The sequence below is a fragment of the Phacochoerus africanus genome, chromosome X (genome assembly GCF_016906955.1).
Source record: "Phacochoerus africanus isolate WHEZ1 chromosome X, ROS_Pafr_v1, whole genome shotgun sequence".
NCBI lineage: Eukaryota > Metazoa > Chordata > Mammalia > Artiodactyla > Suidae > Phacochoerus > Phacochoerus africanus.
The window spans coordinates 96,973,531-96,997,023 of record NC_062560.1 but is presented as its reverse complement, the minus strand read 5'-3'; positions in this window follow the sequence as shown (position 1 = coordinate 96,997,023).

The following is a 23,493-nucleotide window of genomic DNA, read 5'->3' as shown; positions in this document are numbered from 1 at the left end:
CATAGATACTTCTTAATAAGGTCTGATATGTTCAGTTCTTTCCACTGTATTTCTCCTTTATAAGGAGCCCTATTGATATTGAGGTAAGGTGTAGGGAGAGGGAAGGGTTCTACGGTCCTATGATTAGGTTTCAGTGTGTTAGTAAACAAATGCCCCTGGGCTTGACCTTCACAAGTGTTTTAGTTTTTACCCCCTTAGGTGAAACAGAAGGCTAGAGGATGCTGGAAATGTATTATCCTTCCCCTAGGTGGAAGAATAGATGGGGCTGAAGCTGGTTATTTATTTCTCTTTCCCCAGGTTGGTAAAACCCCAGTAAGAAATCTCTGGAAATAGGAGTTCCCGTCGTGGCGCAATGGTTAACGAATCCGACTAGGAACCATGAGGTGGCGGGTTCGGTCCCTGCCCTTGCTCAGTGGGTTAACGATCCGGCGTTGCCCTGAGCTGTGGTGTAGGTTGCAGACACGGCTCGGATCCTGCGTTGCTGTGGCTCTGGCGTAGGCTGGAGGCTACAGCTCCGATTCGACCCCTAGCCTGGGAACCTCCATATGCCGTGGGAGCGGCCCAAGAAATAGCAAAAAAAAAAAAAAAAAAAAAAAAGAAATCTCTGGAAATAGCTTCCTTGAAGGCAGCTCTTGTTAACAAGAGTAGAATGCTCTGGGTGTATTTCAAAATGGCTTAATTTTCCCTCTTCCTACCAGAAGCATGAGGGAAATTTCATGTACTTTTCGCTGTGAGAATCTGGTAAGACTCCTGGGGGTAAAACTCACAAAATCTGCCAAGGCTCTGCCAAGGCTTGTATACCCTGGAGGTTTTAACTATCAATTTTATTCACATTGAGCCTCCAGCAACCAGTCAATTACAATTTATGTTTTCCTGCCCCAGTACTTGCTACAGTTGAGGTTTCCACTCCTGGGCTACTGCTCTAGTAACTGACTCTCCGTATTCACCTATTTCCCTCTCCAATTTTGAGGAGCATCAGTTTGATGCAGTTTGAGCATCAGTATGATCTCAATTCTCTAATAAATCAAAAAATAGTTATTAATTTTCAGTTTGTTTGGCTTTTTTTCTTATTGTGAAGATAAGAGTGACGACTTCCAAGCTCCTTACTGAACTAGAAAGTAAAAGTAATAGTTTTTATTGGCTAGGAACTTTAATATTTTATCTTGGTTATCCACTTGTTGGCACAAAGTTGTTCCCCACATTTCCTTATTATGCTTTTTATTTCTCTAAGGTCAATAGTGTCTCTTATTTCTGATTTTGATTCTTGTCTCAAAAAATTTTTTGATCAGTTTAGAGATAAATTTGTCAATATTGTTTTTTTCCCAAGACCCAACTTTTAGTTACCTTGATTACTCTTTTATTTTTCTATTTACATTAGCTTCTTCCCTAATCTCCATTATTTTCTTCATTCTGCTTGCTTTGGGTTTAGTTTGCTTTCATTTTTCCAGGGTCTTAGATGGAAAGTATGGTTACTGATTTGAGAGCTTTATTGTGTCTTAATATGGGCATTTAAAGTTATAAATTTCCCTGTAATCACAGCTCTATCTGTAACCAATATGTTTTTGTACCTTACGTTTTTATTCTCATTCCTCTCAAAGGAATTGTCTTTGTCATTTTTGACTCATTATTTACAACAGTATTTTTAAATTTTCATGTATTTTTAAATTTCCATTAAAATATTAAAATAATACAATATGTGTTTGTTAATTACAATGAAATAATATTGAAAATAAAAGAAATTTTGGAATTTGTAAGCCAGAAAGAGAAACACAAATTGTAAAATTTCTTTTATTTTCAATATTATTTCATTGTAATTAACAAACATATATTGTATTATTTTAATATTTTTAATGCATAGATGCTTATTTTATAGCATAAGTCTATCCTCATCAATCTTCAATTTACACTGCTCTTTGAGGGGTATTCTATAGATGTCTTTGAGATCTAGTTGATTTATTCATGCCCTCTATTCCTTGTTGATCTTCTGCATAGCTGTTCTATAACTGAAAATGAGGTATTGAAGTCTAAAACTATCATTGGTGAATTGCATATTTCTTTCTTCAATTCTTTTTTTGCTTTTTTTTTTTTAAGGGCCGCACCCATGGCACACAGAAGTTCCCAGGCTAGGGGTCAAATCAGAGCCACAGCTGCCGTCCTACACCACAGCCAAAGCCACAGCAACACAGGATCCAAGCCACATTTGTGACCTACATCACAGCTCATGGAACCACCAGATCCTTAACCCACTGAGCAAGGCCAGGGATTGAATCCACAACCCCATGGTTCCTAGTTGGATTTGTCTCTGCTGCACCATGATGGGAACTCCTCTTTCTTCAATTCTTTCAGTATTTTCTTCATGTATTTTAGGACTCTCTTGTAGGTAAAAATATGTATCTCTGTCTGCTAGTTGTACTATAACAAAATACCACAGACAGAGTGGCTTAAACAACATGAATTTATTTTCTCCATTTCTCCATTTATCTGTTGATGGCCATTTGGGTTGTTTCTACCTTTTGGCTATTGTAAATAAAGCTGCAATGAACACTGACATACAAATACTTGTTTGGATCCCTGCTTCCAGTACATTTAGGTATATACCTAGATTGGAACAACTGAGTTATACATTAATCATAAATTTGAATTCTTGAGGAACCCCCAAAATATTTGCCATAGTAACTGCAACATTTTACATTTCCACCAGGAATGTATAAGGATTCCAATTTCCTCACATCTTCAACATGTTAATTTGCTAGGGCTACCATGACAAAATATCATAAACTAGGTTACTTAACAGAAATTTATTTTCCTACAGTTCTGGAGGCTGCAAATCCAAAACATAAGTGTTAGTAGGTTTTATTTCTTATAAGGCCTCTCTCCTTGTCTTGAAGAAGATAACCTTCTCACCATGTCTGCAACATGGCCTTTTATCAGCACAGGCATCGCTGGTGCCTTTTCCTCTTCTTATAAGGACATCAGTCATATTGGGTTAGAAGCCCAACCTTATGACTTCATTTAATCTTAATTACCACTTTAAAGGCCCTATCTCCAAATATAAACACAATGGGGAATTAGGGCTTCAATATATGAATTGGGGAGGGGGCACAATTCAGTTCATAATACTCTATCCCCTTGATCCTCAAAATTCATGTCCTTGTCACGTGTAAATATACATTCATTCCCCATCCTGACATGTCTGAAAGTCCTAATGCATTCCAAGATCAATTCTAAGCCCAGATCTTTATTTTCTGGTTCCTTTTTCGTTAACAATTGCTTCTTCAAATGATCCTTTTCCTCTCATATTTTACTCTAAGAAGTAGGAAAAATCAGGCCATGCCTTAAACACTTAAAAATCTCCTTCACTGAATATCCAAAATCATCATAACTTCCACTTTCCACAAAACACTAGAACATAATTTGGCCAAGTTCTTTGCCTCTTTATAACTAGGACTGCCTTTCCTCCAGTTCCAACAGCAGGTTCTTCATTTGTCTGCAATCTCATCAGCATCACCTTTAATGTCCATATTCCTACCAACAGTGTCTTCAAAGCAATCTAGCATTTTTCCAGTGTGCATCTCACTCTTCCAGCCTCTACCCATTACCCAGTTCCAAAGTCACGGCACCATTTTTAGGTATTTGTTACAGTAGCACCACGCTTCACAGTACCCAAACTTGTCTTAGTCAGCTAAGATTACCATAAAAATATTACCACAGACTAGGTATGTTAAACTTCAGAAATGTATTATTTCACAGTTCTGGATCTGCCAGTCTAAGATCAGGTACTTAACAAGATTTTCTTTTGAGGTCTCTTTTCTTGGCTTGCAGATAGACATCTTCTCACTGTGTCTTCACATGGGCTTTTCTTCATGAGTATCTTTGGTGTCTCTTTCTCTTCTAATATGGACACCAATCATATTGGATTAGGACCTAATTCTTATGATTCAATTGAAATTAATTACCTCTTGAAAACCCTAACTCCAAATCCAGTCATAATGGGAGTTAAAACTTTAACACAGGAATTTAGAGGAGGACACAATTTAGCACATATGTTCACTCTTTGTTATTCTAAAACGCTCCTCTTTATCTCTAGTAACACATTTTGTTTTAAAATCTTATTAGTATAACCACTCTAACCCTTTTATGGTTGCATGATGTATCTTTTTCATTGCCTTGCTTGCCAGTCAAGTAACACATTTTGTTTTAAAATCTTATTAGTATAACCACTCTAACCCTTTTATGGTTGCATGATGTATCTTTTTCATTGCCTTGCTTGCCAGTCATTTCTATTTTTAAATTCAAAGTGTGCCTTCTATAAACTGCATGTAGTTGGATCGTGTTTCTTTCTTTAATATAAACTGATAATCCCTGACTTTTGATCAGACTGTTTAATCTATTCACATTTGATGTTATTATTGATATGGTTCAATTCACATCTGCCATTTTACTTTTTGTTCTCTATATTTCTCATTGCTTTTTTGTTCCTCTTTTTTTATTGCTCTTTTTTTCATTAGGCAAATATATCCTAGTATACAAAATATTTAAGGGAATGAATATATTAAATATATATTTTTAGATTTTTCTAGTTTTAGCTCATGGCTTACAGTATATATACAGCATAAATTATCAGAATCCATTTCATATTTATACTAACATTTCCTGTGGGGTATAAAAACACTGTATCTACATAGCTCTATTCTCTCATATTCTCTTTTAGGTGCTATTATTTGTTTTATATATTACATCTATGTATGTAACAAACAGTGCATTTTATAATGATTAATTAAGATATACATCTTATTTATTTAAACAGTGAAAGAAGAAAGGGGATAAAATATATATATATTTATAAAACTTGCTATATACATACTTTTTTAACTATTTCTAGGCCTCAATTTCTTAATACAAATTCAAGTTACCATCTGATGTCATTTAAATTCTTTTAATACATTACGCATTTTTTTCTAGAAAGGTTATGTATTTTGCTAAATATATTCTTTGGCATTTTATTGTTTTGATGCTCCATTAAAAGGTAATTTTCCCTTTTCAATTTATTTACAGTTTTTTTACTGTATTATCTAAGTGTATTTTAGTATTATATTCCAATTCTGTGTACAGAAACACCCCTTCTATGATTCCTACCAAAAGAATGTATGTAAATTATTTGGATTTTCTACAGAGAGAATTGTGTTTATAAATGATGACAGGTCTCTGATCTTGAGAAAGGTTGTCTTATTCCAAATCTTAAAAAAAATAGTGTATGCTATAAGTTTCATTTTTTTTTGTCTTTTGTCTTTTTTGTTGTTGTTGTTGCTATTTCTTGGGCCACTCCCGCGGCATATGGAGGTTCCCAGGCTAGGGGTTGAATCAGAGCTGTAGCCACCGGCCTACACCAGAGCCACAGCAACGTGGGATCCGAGCTGCGTCTGCAACCTACACCACAGCTCACGGCAACGCCGGATCGTTAACCCACTGAGCAAGGGCAGGGACCTAACCCCCCACCTCATGGTTCCTAGTCGGATTCCTTAACCACTGCACCACGACGGAAACTCCTATAAGTTTCATTTTTGATACTCATTATCTGATTAAAAGAATTCCCTTTTATTCTTAGTTTGCTAAGAATTTCTATCGTGAATGGGTAAATAATTTTATGATTTTTTCTACTTGCATTACAATTTTTCTCCCACATTCTTTTGTTGTGAATGACACCAATTCCTTTTCTAATTTTAATCCAACCTTAAATTTCTGGGATAATCCCATGTGTTGAAGATATGTTTTTTGTTTGTTTGTTTATGGCCTCAGCTGCGGCATACGGAAGTTTCCTGGCCAGTGACCAAATCTATGGCACAGCTGCAGCAACACTGGATTTTTTTTTTTTTTTGTCTTTTTAGCTATTTCTTGGGCCGCTCCCACGGCATATGGAGGTTCCCAGGCTAGGGGTCAAATCGGAGCTGTAGCCACCGGCCTACACCAGAGCCACAGCAACGTGGGATCCGAGCCGCGTCTGCAACCTACACCACAGCTCACGGCAACGCCGGATCGTTAACCCACTGAGCAAGGGCAGGGACCGAACCCGCAACCTCATGGTTCCTAGTCGGATTCATTAACCACTGCGCCACGACGGGAACTCCAACACTGGATCTTTTAACCCACTGCCCCAGGCCAGGGATCAAACCTTCACCTCTGCAGTGACCTGAGGAGTTGCAGTCAGATTCTTAACCCACTGCACCACAGCAGGAAATCTGAAGATATGTTTTATAACCATTGTTTACTAATATATTTTGGGGGGATTTCATCTATATTCAGAATGACATTGTTCTATAATTTTCTTTTCAGGTACTTTTTTTGTCAGGATTTGGTATCAAAGTTATGATAGCCTCATAAAATAAAATAGGAAATTTCCCTTCTTTTTACCTACTCTGGAATAATATATAGAAGATAGAAATAATTTGTTCCTTAGATATTTGGCATAATTCACTATTAAAAATTGTATGGGCATAGAATTTTATCTATAAGATTTAAATTAATAATTTAATTTCTCTAATAATTATTATTCAGATTTTGTATTCCTTTTTTCGTTTTTTAGCTGCAATCACAGCATGCAGAAGTTCCCAGGCCAGGGATCAAATCTGCACCACTGCAGTGACCCCAGCCACAGTGGTGACAACACAGGATCCTTAACCACTAAGCCACCAAGGAACTCCTTATATTTCTTCTTGAGACTCTATGTTATGTTTTTTCTAGGGCTCTTTCCATGCATCATAGGGTATAAAATTGGCATTAAATTGTCCATTATAAACAGATGAAGTTTTTTATATATCCTTCTGCTTCCCTCACACTGTGCATTTGTACGTTTTTTACTTTTTTATCCCTTGCTCACTTTTTTAACAGTGATTTTTCCATTTTATTTTTCTTCCTAAAGAGCTAACTCTTAGCTCTGTTGGACCTATATTTTCTGTGTTTATTTTGTATTTCACTAGTCTCTACTTTTTGTTCTTTCCTTATCATTTCTTTACATTTATTTTTCTATTCTTTTTCTAAATTTTTAATCGATGTTTGTCATTAACTTTCAGCCTTCCTTTCCTTTAACATACACATTTAAGGCTATTATAATTTCCCTCTACTGACTAAATTTTGTTATGTTGCATTTCTTAACTTCCAAATATTTCATTTTGTATTTATCATTTGATTTGTTAAGTATTGAAAAGTGTATCTTCATTTCAAAGTATGTGGGGTTTTTGTAGTTACCATTGATTTGTAGCTTAAACACGTTGTGGTCAGATACTGTTGCCTACATGATAACAATCATTTGAAATTCAAAATTAATCAGTATAGTTATCATCCAAGTGAATAATATAAGAATCTTAGAACACTCTAAGCCTGATCCAATTTTACCAAACCTCCTCTTGATGTATATTTTATCATTATCTAGTATTTAGTTTTATCTTATTCCTCAAGACATCATTATCATTATTTTAAATAGTCTGTGTATGTTTATGTTTATCCATGTACTTACAATTTTGTTTCTTCTGTACACCTTCTTGCTTTTCAAATCTTCCATCTTGGGTCACATTTTTTCTGCCTGAAAGATAATTCTGTTGGTGGGAGAAGACTAGTTTGCCAGTTGTTTTCAGATTGCTTTGTCTTTGGTGTTCTATGGTTTCAACATAATGTCTCTAAGTATTGATTTTTTTTTAATCTTACTTGGGACTAGTTAAGCTTTTTGAATCCATGCATTGATGTCTTCTAATAGTTTTACAGAATGTCCAACCATTATATCTCCAAATATTTCTCCTGTTCCACTCTCAATTTCTATGGCTTTTGAATTGCCTATTAAATGTATGTTAGATCTTCTCAATCTATCCTACAAGTCTATTAACCCCTTTCATATTTCCCATTTCTTCATCTCTTTGGCCTGTAGTCTGCATATTTTCTTCAGTTCTTTATTACGGTTCACTAAAACTCTATTGAATCATGTGTAACCAATTGTTAAACACATCCACAAAGTTTTCAATGTGAATATAGTGCATTGCAATGAATTTTGTATGTTTAATTATAATATCCACTTGTTCTTTACTTATACTGTCAATTCTCTCCTTAATTTATTGAAATATAGAAAACAAACTTATTTTATACCCTGAGTCTGACAGGTACAATGATAAAGTTTTCTGGCTCTTATTCTATTGTCTTTTGTTCCTACTGGCTCTCACTCATGGTTACATCCTCACTCATGGTTACATCCTCAATACTTCTTTTTTCTTTTTTTTTTTTTTTTTCACTTTTTAGAGCTGTACCCACGGCATATGGAGGTTCCCAGGCCAGGGGTTGAATCAGAGCTGTGCTGGCCTACGCCACAGACACAGCAATGCCAGATCAGAGCCGTGTCTGTGACATCCACCACAGCTCATGGCAATGCCAGATCCTTAACCCACTGAGCGAGGCCAGGGATCAAACCCGCAACCTTACGGTTCCTAGTCAGATTCGTTTCCACTGAACCACGACGGCAACTCAAGTTTTTTTTTTTTTTTCTCATTTCCCTTTGATCTCTATTTTTGGGAATTATTTTCAGCTTGGGATAAAGGTGAGTTCACTCAAAAAAAGGATTTGAGTTTGGTTCCGTCAGCCACTTGGAGGAACTGCCAGTCTGGATTTGTTTTAAACTGCTCAGCTTTAGGTTTGCCAGGCTACCTACGTGGTGTGTATTTGGGCTATAAACCTATGTGAAGACTAGCTTGCTATTTCAAAATCTCAAGAGAAGATTATCTCACTTTTCTACCAAGGTTCAAACAGGCAATACAGTTTTTCTTGCAATCTCCTAGATAAAGAACCGATTTATTTCTAGTTAATCCTTAAACTGGAGGTGTGGCTGTTTGGGGCCCAAGATTTGTAGAAGGATCTCCTGTTAGAGTCTCCATTTTAGGAGGATTATGGGCTTTGTCTCCTATGTCCTGAGCTCTGCAAGCCTAAAAAACAAATTTTGTTAGACAGCATATGCTCTTAAAATAAAAGGTGGCTTCAGAGAGCTGCTTAGCCTTTTTGGATCTCTGCCTTTTTTGGCACCGAATAATAATTCCTTATTTTCTTTTCAGCTTATAGATGTATTCAAAAAGATTTATAAAGTGTTTTTATTCATTTTGTTTCATTTTTCATGGGAGACTCAGTATAGGCATCTGATCTGCCAGTTTATAAAAATGATAGACATTCTTTCTATGTGGTAGTACTCAATTCTAGAGAGAATACAGTGAGACAGATAATCTCATTTATATATTGGTGGTTGTATAAATTATCTTTCTGGGTAATTTATAAGGGGCCTTATAAATATTCAAATACAGGTTTATATACTAGGGATATATTTAGAAATGCAGAAAAGTGAGTTTCGTTTATGGGTTAAAACATGATGCACAGCCGTGTGATATAACATTATATAGCAATTCCAACTGTATTTTAGAAAATATATAGGGACACATGGAAATGATAACAATTAGTAAATAAAAATTAGGATATAGGAGTTCCCATTGTGGCTTAGCGGTAAAAAACCCAACTAGTATCCATGAGGACAAGGGTTCGATTCCTGGCCTTGCTCAGTGGGTTAAGGATCTGGTGGTGCCGTGAGCTGCAGTGTAGGTTGCAGATGAGGCTTGGATCTGCTATTGCTGTGGCTGTGGCATAGGCAGGTGGCTGCAGCTCCAATTCGACCCCTAACCTGGGAACTTCCATGCGCCATGGGTGCAGCCCTTTAAAAAAGACCAAAAAAAAAAAAAAAATGAGGATACAAAATTGTATACAAAGAATTACATTTTGCACAGAAAAAAAGTATGATATGAAATAATTACTAGACATTTTTGGGGTGTCATACAAATATGAATGCTTTTAGTTATTACTAATTTTTTTTCTGTATTTTCAAAGTACATTTTGCAATAAAATGTTATATCTATAAAATAAAAAATAAGGTGTTCCTTGCTATTTTTCTTTGTTTTTAAAAAGAAGCCTTAGACAATAAAATGGTCTTAAATGTTGGTACTCTGAAAAATTGACCTTCTCTAGTGTTTCAATAACACACTTCATTTTGTCAGTGTTTAATGATTAAGAATGTCCTTTGTGTAAAAGATAGCATTTTAATGAATGATTTGAAAAATTATACCTGATTAAAGGTGATTAAGAAACAGCCTGAAAAATAGTCAGTCTAGTGTTTTCAGACATTTTAACAAGCAGAAAGGATTTACTGCAAAGGAGATCCCATTGATTATGCAAAAGTGCAATCATTAAGAGGTCTGGAAAAAAACAACTTGACCTGAAAAAACTTCTCTAGCAACCAGTAAATTTGGACCAATTCTGCATGCACTTAATATTCTCTTTCTCTTCCTTTCCCTCCCTCCCTCTCTCTCCTTTTAACTAAGCTCAAAATCTTGATACAATGATAGCCATGTCATGGCCTGAAATATCACTAAATCTTGATGGACCTGTCATATGTGGCACAACTTAGATTTGGGAAGAGTTTAAAATTAGAGCATGCAAAGCTTGTAACTGAAAGTAACGAGAAATAATTAGGTCCAATCTATGAAGAGAATAGGTTTTAGAGTAGGCCACAAGAGCCATGGAAGAAGTGACAAAAGTGGTAGTTTAGTAAAGGAGACCATTTTTAGTGTCACAACTTTATGTGGGCTCTCTGTTCCCTCATGCCACTCTGGCAGCAAACATATTCTTTTTTACAAATGTAAGAGCCCCATGAAGGGGCAGACTCTTTTGTTTACTGCTTTATCCAGGACTGACAGTAACTATGTAAAACCTACTGGACTTAATGAGTTCTGATTGGTACAAGCCTAGGATGCCCATGTTGTATCAATTGTTAAATATCTTTTATATCAGCCTGAAATTTACCTTTAATGCCTAGTACACTGTCTGGCACATATTTGGGATGGATGGATGGATGGATGGATGGATGGATGGATGGATGGATGGATAGATAGATAGATAGATAGATAGATAGATAGATAGAGGCAGGCAGACAGATAAAGTTGAATATTGTGGTTATCCACAAATTCTCCAAATGTCCTTTTCTGTATGTTCCCACTGTCATGGCATAATTCCATGTGTGACTTTCAGTGCCTTGTATCTTCAATACTTTCATACTTCACTCAGCCATTATCAATGCCAACCTCCATCTACATACCGATACTCTATTGCCAGACTAATATGTGTAAATGCTAGTTTTATCATATCTCTACCCTGCACAAAACACATCAATACCTCTCTTTCATCCATAAAATAAAATTCAAAAGTTCAAACACTTTAATTTCAAACATTTTAATTTACATCAAAAACTCTCCAGAATCTAACACAAACCTATTTTTTTCAAGTTTAGCTCCTCAAATTCCTTGTATTGTGCTCATAATGTTCTTCCTCATTGGATTTTTCTCCCTATATTACCCATCTGCTCAGGTGCTACTTCCTCTATGAAATCTTTCTTGATTACTCCAACCCATTGTAAACCTCATCTTATGAAATCTGATATCATTTGTTTTGTGTATTTTATATAAAGTATAATCTACCTTGCATTTTAAAATATATACATATCTACATATCTTAAAATTATAAATCCTCACAGTATAGGAATCATACCTGTTATTTATTTGCTTCTTTGCCCCAAATCCTAGAATATTTGAAAAAAACAGACAAGAACACCATTTTAGAATAATATTTGAGGCCTTCCCTGGTGGCTTAACAGGTTAAGGACCTGGCATTATAGCTGCTGGGGCTCACGTTCAAGCCCTGGCCCAGGAATTTTTGTATGCCCTGGGTGCTGTCAAAAAAAAAAAAAAAAAAAAAAGAAGAAGAAGAAGAAGAATATTTGAAAATGTAGATAAAAACACAGATGCTTACTGGTTAATTGGCCCACTTGCATCTCACTGTTACTTCCTATCATTTATTCAACAAATACTTTTGAATGTCTATTCTACACCTGACAATGAGAACATAAAAATGACAAGATATAGTCCCTGATTGATAAAGTATAGAATAAATTTCCTATTTGTCTCAGCATATTTTCCATTCCACTTCTCCAGAGGGAGTCACTTAATCTGTTTCTTAAGATCCATGATATAATAATCTGTGTGAATGTAATTGTGCTTAAATATATGTATTTTATTTTGTAAAAAAATAAAAATAAAATTTCATAAAATTAAAAAAAGATATAGTCCCTGATTTCAAGGACTTTATAGCTCAGATTTCTTTTTTTAATGGTTTGTAAATTTATTGAAAAATATCTAACACCATTAGCAAATAAGAAAATGCAGAAAACCATGTGCTTTTTCTGTGAACATACTGGAATAACTAACATTGAAGTGACTGTTAATATCAAGTCCCAATAAGCATTAAGAACATATGAAATTTTTATTTTTTTAATTTTTTCTTTTTAGGGCTTCACTTGCAGTATATGGAAGTTTCTGGGCCAGAGTCAAATCAGAGCCACAGCTGCTGGCCTACACAAGAGCCATAGCAACACTAGATCTGAGCCGCATCTGTGAACTATACCACAGCTTGCAGCAATGCTAGATCCTCCACCCACTGAACGAGGCCAGCAATCAAATCAGCATCCTCGGATACTAGCTGCATTCTTAACCCACTGAGTTACAATGGGAACTCATATATTTTTCTGACAGAAGTACAAATTGGCAGCATCACTTTGTAAAGCTTTTTTGCAATGTCTACTAAAGCTAAATCTAGCATCCATTCAATAGAACAAGGGCACAATTTATTATTTATTCAAAATATAAAATATATGTATAAGAACATTACAGACATTGTTTTCCTAATAGCCCAAATCTGGAAACAACTCATCATCATTAAATGTAGAAATTAGGTGTTCCTGTTATGGGGTAGCAGGTTAAGGATGGCCATTTTCTCTGAAACAATGGGGATTTGATCTCCAGCCTGGTGCACTGGGTTAAGAAACCAGCATTGCCACAGCTGTGGCTTAGTCGCAGGTGTGGCTCAGATTTGATCCCTGGCCTAGGAACCTTCACAATGCACAGGTGTAGCCAAAAAAAAGTAGTATGAAATTACTATAATCATACAATGGACAACTACACAGCAATTTTTAAAAATGGTCCATTTAACTCAGACATATATTAAGAGAGAAAAACGGCATGTTGAATAACTTCATTGATATGAAGTTCAAAAAAAAGACTAATTTATGCTGGTGGAAATAAATATATTGGTTACATTCCATGGAAAATTATCAAAAGGGAAGCTAAAGAGGAAACTATCTGAGATAATGATGAGTTCTTATAAGCTGTTCTCCCTATACATATATGATATGGATCTGAATGTACATTTGTGTAACTATATAAAAACTCTTCAAGTTTACATTTAAATTATGAGTAAATGAACTTCTTTGCAGAACAGATACTTACTCACAAACTTTGAAAAACTTATGTTTTCCAAATGAGACAGGTTGGGAGGTGGGAGTATGGGCTGGTTGTTTGGGATGGGAATGCTATAAAATTTACAGTGTCTGGTCTTATATCTAAGCCTTTAATCCATTTGAGTTTATTTTTGTGTATGGGAGTGTTCTAATTTCATTCTTTTCCATGTGGCTGTCCAGTTTTCCCAGCACCACTTATCGAACAAGCTGTCTTTTCTCCACTGTATATTCCTGCTTCCTTTGTCATAGATTAGTTGACTCTAGGTGTGTGGGTTTAATTCTGGGCTTTCTATCCTGTTCCACTGATCTATACTTCTGTCTTTGTGCCAGTACCATACAGTTTTGATGACTGTAGCTTTGCAATATAATCTGAAGTCAGGGAGCCTGATTCCTCCAGCTCCACTTTTCTTTCTCAGGATGGCTTTGGCCATTCTGGGTCTTTTGTGCCTCCAAACAAACTTTAAAATACTTTGCTTTAGTTCTATGTGAAATGTCCTTGGTAATTTGATAGGGATTGCATTGAATCTGCAGATTGCCTTGGGTAGTATAGCCATTTTGATAATATTAATTCTTCCAATCCAAGAGCATGGTATGTCTTTCCATCTATTTGTATCATCTTTGATTTCTTTCATCAGCCTCTTATAGTTTTCAGAGTACAGGTCTTTTGTCTCTTTAGGTGGGTTTATTCCTAAGTATTTTATTCTTTTTGATGCAATGATAAGTGGGATTGTTTCCCTAATTTATCTTTCTAATCTCTCATTGTTAGTATGTGCAAATGCATTCAATTTCTGTGTATTAATTTTGTATCCTGCAATTTTGCCAAATTCATCAATGAGCTCTAACAATTTTTTGGTAGCGTATTTGGGATTTTCTAGGTATAGTATCATGTCATCGGCAAATAGTGATAGATTTACTTCTTCCTTTCCAATTTGGATTCATATTATTTCTTCAACTGCCATGGCTAGGACTTCCAAAACTATGTTGAATAGTAGCAGCAAGAGTGGACATCCTTGTCTTATACCTGACCTCAGCAGGAATTCTTTCAGCTTTTCACAACTGTGATGTTATCTCTGGGTTTGTCATACATGGCCTTTATTATGTTGAGGTAGGTTCTTTCTATGCCCAGTTTCTGAAGGGTTTTTATCAGAAATGGGTGTTGGATTTTGTCAAAGACTTTTCTGCATCTATGGAGAGGATCATATGGTTTTTATTCTTCAGTTTGTTAATGTGGTGTACCACACTGATTTGCAGATATTGAAGAATCCCTGCATCTGGGATAAATCCCACTTGATCATGATGTACAATCCTTCTAATGTATTGTTGAATTCAGTTTGCTAGTATTTTGTTGAGGATTTTTGCATTGATGTTCATCAATGAAAATGGCCTGTAATTTTCCTTTTTGTGGTATCTTTGTCTGGTTTTGGTATCAGGGTGATGGTGGCCTCATAGAGTTTGGAAATGCTCTTTCATCTGCAATTTTTTGGAATAGTTTCAGAAGGATAGGTATTACCTCCTCTCCAAATGTTTGACAGAATTCGCCTGTGAACCCAACTTGTCCTGGACTTTTGTTTGTTGGAAGTTTTTTAATCACAGTTTCAATTCAGTACTTGTGACTGGTCCTTTCATCTTTTCTATTTCATCTTGGTTTAGTCTTGGGAGATTGTACTATTCTAAGAATTTGTCCATTTCTTCTATGTCTTCTGTTTTATTGGCATATAGTTGCATGTAGTAGTTTCTTATGATACTTTGTATCTCTGTGATGCCCATTGTAACTTCTTTATCATTTCTAATTTTATTGATTTGAGTCCTCTTTTTTTCTTGATAAGTCTGGCCAAGGGTTTATCAAAATTTTTATACAATGATTTTTAATTGTTTCCAATATAGCTGGTTTACAGTGATATGCAAATTTTCTATTGTACAGCATGGTGACCTAGTTACACATACATATATACATTCTTCTTTTCTCACATTACCATGCTCCATCATAAGTAACTCCACATAGTTCTCTGTGCTACACAGCACAACCACTATTAGAGAATAGTATGGAGGTACCTCAGAAAACTATACATAGAACTACCATATGACCCAGCAATCCCACTCTTGGGCATATACCTGGACAAAGCTTTCCTTGAAAAAGACACATGTACCCGCAGGTTCATTGCAGCACTATTCACAATAGCCAAGACATGGAAACAACCCAAATGTCCATTGACAGATGATTGGATTAGGAAGATGTGGTGTATATACACACATATATACATATGGAACACTACTCAGACATAAAAAAGAACAAAATAATGCCATTTGCAGCAACATGGGGTGGAACTAGGGTTTATCAATTTTGTTGATCTTTTCAAAGAACAAGCTTTTTGTTTCATTGATCTTTTCTATAGTTTTCTTCATTTCTGTTTCAATTATTTCTGCTCTGATCTTTATGATTGCTTTCCTTCTACTAACTTTAGGTCTTGTCTGTTCTCTCTCTAGCTGCTTTAGATGTAAAGTTAGCTTGTTTATTTGAGCTTTTTCTTGTTTCCTGAGGTGGGCTTGTATTGCTATAAACTTTCCTCTTAGAATGGCTTTTGCTGCATCCCATAGGTTTTGGAGTGTTGTATCTTTGTTGTCATTCACTTCTAGGTATTTTTTAATTTCCTCTTTTATTTTTTCAGTGATCCATTGATTGTTTAGTAGCATGTTGTTTAGTCTCCACATGTTTGGTGTGGGGGTTTTTCTTGCAGTTTTTTTCTTGTTGTTGATTTCTAGTTGTGGTCAGAAGAGATGCTTGATATGATTTCAATTTTCTTAAAGTTACCAAGACTTGATTTATTGCCCAAAATGTGATCAATCCTAGACAACATTCCATGTGCACTTGAAAAGAATGTGCTGCTTTTGGAAGGAATGTCCTATAAATATCTATTAAGTCCATCAGATCTATGCTTCATTTAAGGTCTGTGTTTCCTTGTTAATTTTCTGTCTGTGATAATCTGTCCTTTGCTGTAAGTGGGGTGTTAATGTCCCCCACTATTATTGTGCTATTGTCAATTTCTCCTTTTAAAGTTGTTAGCAGTTGCCTTATATATTCAGGTGATTCTATGTTGGGTACATATATATTTACAATTGTTATACCTTCTTCTTGGATTGATCCTTCAATCATTATACAATGTCCTTTTTTGTCTCTTATAACATTCTTTGTTTTAAGGTCTATTTTGTCTAATATGAGTATTGCTACTCCAGCTTCCTTTTGATTTCCATTTGCATGGAATATTTTCTTCCATCCTCTCACTTTCAATTTGTATATGTCCCCAGAAGTGAAGTGGGTCTCTTGAATACAGAGTACATATGGATCTTGATTTTGTATCCATTCAACCCGTCTATGTCTTTTGGTTGGGGCATTTAGTCCATTTTCATTTAAAGTAATTATGGATATGTATGTTCTTACTGCCATTTTATTAACTGTTCTGGATTTGTTTTGTTGCTCTTTATATGGTACTCATTGTGCTTCCTGGATTTGAGTGATTGGTTCCTTTCCCTTGTTAGGGAAGTCTCTGGCTATTATCTCTTTGAATATTTTTTATGTCCCTTTCTCTTGTCTTTCTGGCACCCCTATAATACAGATGTTGTTGAGTTTAATGTTATCCCAGATTTCTCTTAGACTGTCTTCATTTCTTTTCAATATTTTTTCTCTTTTCTCTTCCACATCAGTGATTTCCAATAGTCTGTCCTCCACCTCACTTATTCATTCTTCTGCCTCCTATATTCTGCTATTGGTTGCTTCTAATGAATTTTTTATTTGTTATTGTATTTTGTGTTTCTGCTTACTTGAGTTTTAAATCTTGTATTTCTTTGCTCAATGTTTGCTATAAATTATCACTCTGCCTCCAGTTTACTTCCAATGTCTTACATCATCTTCAGCATCATCATTCTAGGGTCTTTTTCCTGGAGTCTGAGAATATCCAGACCACTTAGCTGTTTTTCTGCTTTTTTTTTATTTCTCCCTTTTCTGAGTTTTAGTTCTCTGCCTTTTCATTTGTAAAGGTTTTTGGTGTGGTCTCATTTTTGCAGACAAAAGAGTTGTAGCCTCTCTTACTCCTGATGTCTGCCCCACTTGTGGCTGAAGTTGGTAAGGGGACTTGCTGTAGGGTTCCTGATGGGAGGGACTGTTGCCTGCCCACTGGTAGGTGGGGTTGATTCTTATCCCTCTGGTGGGTTGGGCTTTGTCTCTGGGTGAGATTAGAGGTGGCTGTGTGCCTAGGGGTCTTTAGGCAGCCTGTTTACTTATGGGTGGGGCTGTTATCCCACCTGGATTATTGTTTGGCTTGGGGCTTCTCAGTGCTGATGGGGTGGGGCCAGATTTTCCCCAAATGGCCACCTCTAGAGGAACACATGCTAATGAATATTCCTCAGACCTCTGCTCCAAAGTCCTTCCCCCACAATGAGCCACAGTCACCCCCTATTTTCCCAGGAGATCCTCTAAGAACTGCAGTCAGGTCTGACCCACATACCTATGGAGCCTATGCTTTGCCCTGGGACCCAGTGGACATGAAAGCCTATGTGCGCCTTTCAAGAATGGAGTCTCTGTTTCCCTCAGTCCCAAGGAGCTCCTGCACACAAGCCTTCAACGCCTTCAGTGCCAGATGTTCCAGGGGAACTTTCTCCCAATGCCAGATTGCCAGGTTTGGGGACCTGACATGGGGCTCAGAACTCTCACTCCTGTGAGTCTCTGTGATACAGTTACTTTCCAGTCAGTGGGCTGCCCACCGGGCAGGTATGGTTTTGCTTATAACACATAATCACCCCTCCTACCTCTTGATGTGGCCTCCTCTTTGTCTTCTGGAGTAGGATATCTTTTTGAAAGTTTCCAGTCCATTTGGTTGAAGGTTGTTCAGCATTTGGTTGTAATTTTGTTGTTTTTATGAAAGAAGGTGAGCTCCAGTCCTTCTATTCTGTCATCTTACAGTCCAGATTCCTATCACCAAAGAATACTAAATAATCCACTGATCGTTCAGTGGAAGAAGCCTGAATTATAACTTAACTCAATAACCATGATAGCTGTTTCAAAATTCTTTTTTTATCTTAAATCTTTAATTGTTGCATTTTTAAATACATTTGCTATTAAACAGAGGTTAGATGCTAAAACAAGATAAGTCCCATGTGGAAAATTCTAGGCCAGTGTTTTTCACACCTGACTGCACATGACAATCCCCTGGGGAGCTCTTGAAAGATACATAGTGCTTGTACATCAATATAGATCAATCTTATCAGGATGAAAGGAGGAGGCACATCTGGGCAGCTACTTTTTGAGAGTTTCTCAGGTGGTTCTAATGTGCAACAAAACGTGAAAAACACTTGCTCTATGATAGAATAAAATTGTGTTTCTATGTATTAATTACAATTATGTTGAAAGAATAGTAACAAACACATATAATTTACATATTCATATGAAAATGAAAGCATGCCATCATAGCCATTGGTTTAAACAACTAAATTAGGTAACGTCTTCAAAGAAAACAATTTCAAAATTCTTACTATTTTTTAAGTAGTGTGGATAAAGAAAGCACCAGCTTTTACAACACATTGGGTATTTTTATTTTGCTAAATTAAATCATGAGGCAAATCTCTCTCCACTCTTGTTTTTAAAATACTGGTTTGGACTGAGAGGATCTAAAAGCAAATATTAAGTTCAGCCATATTACATGAGGCTCATACTAGTCTAGAGCAGTGGTTCTCAAACTCTTTGGGCATCAGAATCATCTAGAAAGCTTGCTTAAACCAGATAGCTTAACCCTAACTCCAGAGTTTCTGATTCAATAGATCTATGGTAGAGCTCAGTAATTTGCATTTCTGACAGATTCTCAGATGATGCAGATGGTGTTGGTCTAGTGACCATACTTTGAGAATCACTGTTTTATATTGAGAAACAGCTTATAATAAATAATAGACATTTGATCGATACCTGATCATTTTAACTGAGTCTAATGGCGGGGGGTATAAAACCCACAGTAAATTCCACTATGTATAAGGATAGAGTATATTTTTATCAGTTTACTACTTTTTTAAGGGCTGCACCCATAGCATATGGAAGTTCGCAGAGTATGGGTCAAATCGGAGCTGCAGTTGCCAGCCTACACCACAGCCATATAGAGGTGAGATCCAAGCTGCGTCTGTGGCCTACACCACATTCCACTGCAACTCCAGATCCTTAATCCACTGAGCGAGGCCATGGATTGAACCCACATCCTCATGGATACTAGTTGGGTTCATTACCACTAAGCCATGACAGGAATTCCCCAGTTTACTATTTTTCAAGGTCTTATACAATTGCTATATAAAAATCACCTTAAGTAATTGTTAAAAATGCAGCTTCCTGAGTGCCATTCCAGACCAATCCCATTATAATCTCTCTTGGTGTGGCCCGGGAATCAGCATTTTTAACAAAATGCCCAGGCATTTCTTATGGGCACTAAAGTTTGAGAACCAATGCCTTATTCTCTTCCACTACTGCTTCATTCTGGAATGTCCTTTCTCTCCATCTCTGCAAACATCTTGCTCCCTTCTTTAAAGCCCAGCTCAAATACAGCTCCCTTTCAAGCAATCTCCCTTAATTTCATATTTACCACACACAACAGACAAAATACAGGGAAATGTTGAATGCTCTGGGATAGGGCAGTGAAACAGTTGAAATGGAGGTAAAGGATTGGCTCTGGATTTTGTACACAGAAGTTATATACGAGTTTGTGCACAGGAATGGGAAATTACAAGAGTTATAAGGAGGGTAAACTTAAAAATTACTTAACACTGAATCTATTGATATATATAATGAGGTATGGTAGGCATGCCTGGACAGGAGAGAGACAGAGGAGAAAAGAAAAATAGAATGGCTATACATTGGATAACACCAACTGTGTATTAAGGGAAATGGATAATAACATTCACCGAGGGTCCTTTCCTTACTCAAGAGGAAAGCAAAATAGGCAACCACCTTACAGAGTTGGTCTTTAGCCCATGATGGTGAATAAACAACATGGAGGAGTTAGACTGGATAGTTGGCAGTGGCATCCAAGAGGGTTGAATGTTAAGTGTGGAGCTAATAAGTGACAGAGTTAGAAGTTGAACTCGAGAACTTCTTTAAGAACTATGGTAGTTTTCTCTAAGTATGATAAATTACTGATCAGAACTTGCATTTTTTGCAGCTCTTCAGTTGATTTTGGTAAGGTCTAAAATTTAAAAACTACTGATTCACTATACTGGAAATGCATATGTAGTGATTATCTAAATTTGGACAAATCCTGTAGCCTCCTCCCATTCAGCCACTAGTAAAAATTATACAAGCTAATGTAATAAATAAAATAGATGATACATATCTGGAAAATTGAAAAGGACCCTAAAAGTAGCATTAGGCATTTTCTTTCATTTTCATCCTTAACAGTTTTCATAAGATAATCAGCCAACACATCAAAAAATACTTACTGAATGCTTTTCATATATTTACTACCACAAAATAACAGTGTTCATAATTTGTTGTCTTAAATATCTCTCACAATTAAATAAAAATTGCTAAGACATTGCTTTTCTTTTTTTTTCTGTAATGAGATAGAACCACAGATGGGAATTAGAGATCATTTGATACAATCATCTAAATTTAGACACATTGACGTCCAGTGAGATCAACGATTAATTTGTTACAAGTTCCTAAACTACCAAGTGTCACAGCTAGTGACTAGATTTCTGGTCTCCTGTCAGTCTTGTTGTCTTTTTCATACATGTCAAGATTTAGTGAATATTCTAACAGCCCAAGTCTGTGGAAGTACCAAACTCGCTGACTTCAGTGCATTTACTTTTATACATAGTAGGGCTGGGATGGGGGTGTGGCTCCAGAAATCTATATCAATATATATTCTGCCAAGCCTTTACATAAAAGCTAAAAATAGGAAATGCTATAGCAAACTTTTCCACATACTTTTATTATAATATGTGCTCTCTAGGTATAAAATTTATCACCACACCATCAAAAATTGTTTGCTAGATTATCTTTCAAGCTAAGAAAAACAAATCATTAAGTTTAGTAGGTTAGTATACTCTCCAGGTGATATTTATTATTGTCCTTTGACAATTGACTTGTCACACCTGCTTTCTTTTCCATACTATGCATGTGGAATTATAAAGAAAAAGGCCTACCAGATGTTCAATTAACCCAGCTGTCACACATCTGTTGCTGTCTCTATAAGTGTAGCAATTTTCTAGTAATTACTCTTCTGATAACAACCAAAAACTTCACACCTCATTTTAATTGTGATAGTCCCTTCTTCCATGGACACTGTCTCAATTACTTTGATGGGATCCAAAGATTCTACAATGTATCCAACTACTTCTAATCCTCCAAATGAACTTGTAAATAAGTCTGGCATCTACATTGATTTGAAAGCTTACAGATGTGGTCTTAGTGTATTCCACTGAGGTTCAAAATAAGACTGTAGACTAGCTAATAAAGGTCTACTCCAAACAGAACTATACACTTGCTGTGACAGTGCAAGTAAACTGTATAACTGCTTTATACCTAAGTTTTCCAGTATGCAATATTTACAGGAAGACTGGACTTAACAAATCTTTTGGAGCATAGTTCATGGTTTTTTTGTGGTATGAATGTTTGTGTCCCCCCAAAATCCATATGTTGAAAACCTAATGCCCAAGGTGATGGTATTAAGAGAAGGGTTTTAGGGGTGGTGATTAAGCCATGAGAACCAAACCTCCATGAATGGGATTAACTCCCTTATAAAAGAGGATCCAGGAAGCTAGCTCACCTCGTCCACCATGTGAGGATACAACAGCAAAAATTCTGCAACCTGGAAGAGGGCCCCCACCTGACCATAATGGTACTCTGATCTGGGTCTTCCAGTCTTGAGAACCATGAGAAATAAGTTTCTTGTTTAAAAACTATCCAATCTGTGATATTTCATTATAAGAGCTGGAGCTAAGACAGAGGTATATAAATTTCAGGGAGAATCAACTATGTTGTGGAAGTAGCTTCTTTTGGGAATTTGAAATTTATAAATCTACTAACACAGTTCTGTTTTTCTTAATAAATTAAATTATAAATATTACCATTTATTTATGTAGCACTTTATATTATTCAAAAGAGTTTCAACCATAGTGCATTAAGTACCTGCTATGTGCCAAACACTGTACTAAGTGGCAGAACTAGAAAAATGGCTAAAACCTAATCCTTTGCTTTCTAAGTCCTTGAGGCAGCCCCGTAAGTAAAATATCTCTTTCCTGCTCAAGTTCTGAGCCACTCGAGTTGTAGCCTACAGTAGTAAGTTGGATACCAAAATATCAGCTTCCTATTTCATAAAACTGGTATTCAAGAATATAATACTTCTAAGGTCAAGTGGATTTCACAATCTGAATCCTGGAATTAATTATAGAGTTAACCATTTAGCAGGATTAAACCTGAAAAAACAGAGCTAGTCCCTGGAGAACAGAGTAGGCTACATGCTCCCTGCAGGCAGCTGTTCCCAGGGAAGCAGGAGACATGAAAGGGCTGCACTGTGCATGCTTAATTTCTGCCTCCAAAGTCACCAACCAAATAATTTATTCCTCCTCCATCCCCAGTTAGAATAGAGGCCAGGTGTGTTATATTAATGAATGTCTTCCCACCTCGAAGAAAGCATCAGGCGTGGAGAGGAAGCATTCCCCCCACCCCAACACCTGCCCTCCAGGACCTCATCTCATTAATATTCACAGAAACCGTGAAAGGTAAATAAGAAGTGATTGTTTTACATGTTTTATGTAACAGGAAGCTGCCAACTAGAAGAGTCACATAGCTAGAATGAAATCCAGAGAATACATTATGGTATGAGTCTGGATATTTTTGCCACCGAAATTAGATCATGGCCTTATCTATACAATGCTACATTTTTTCTTTTGCAAATGAAACATAGTCCCAAAACCATTTGGAATCAAAGATTAGCTATGGTTTTGACAAAAGCATCTATCATCTTGTGTACAGATAGGGTTATTTGCAATTTTGAATCTTCTACCATAAGAGCAGATAAGCTTTAAAAAATTGAATGCCACTAGGA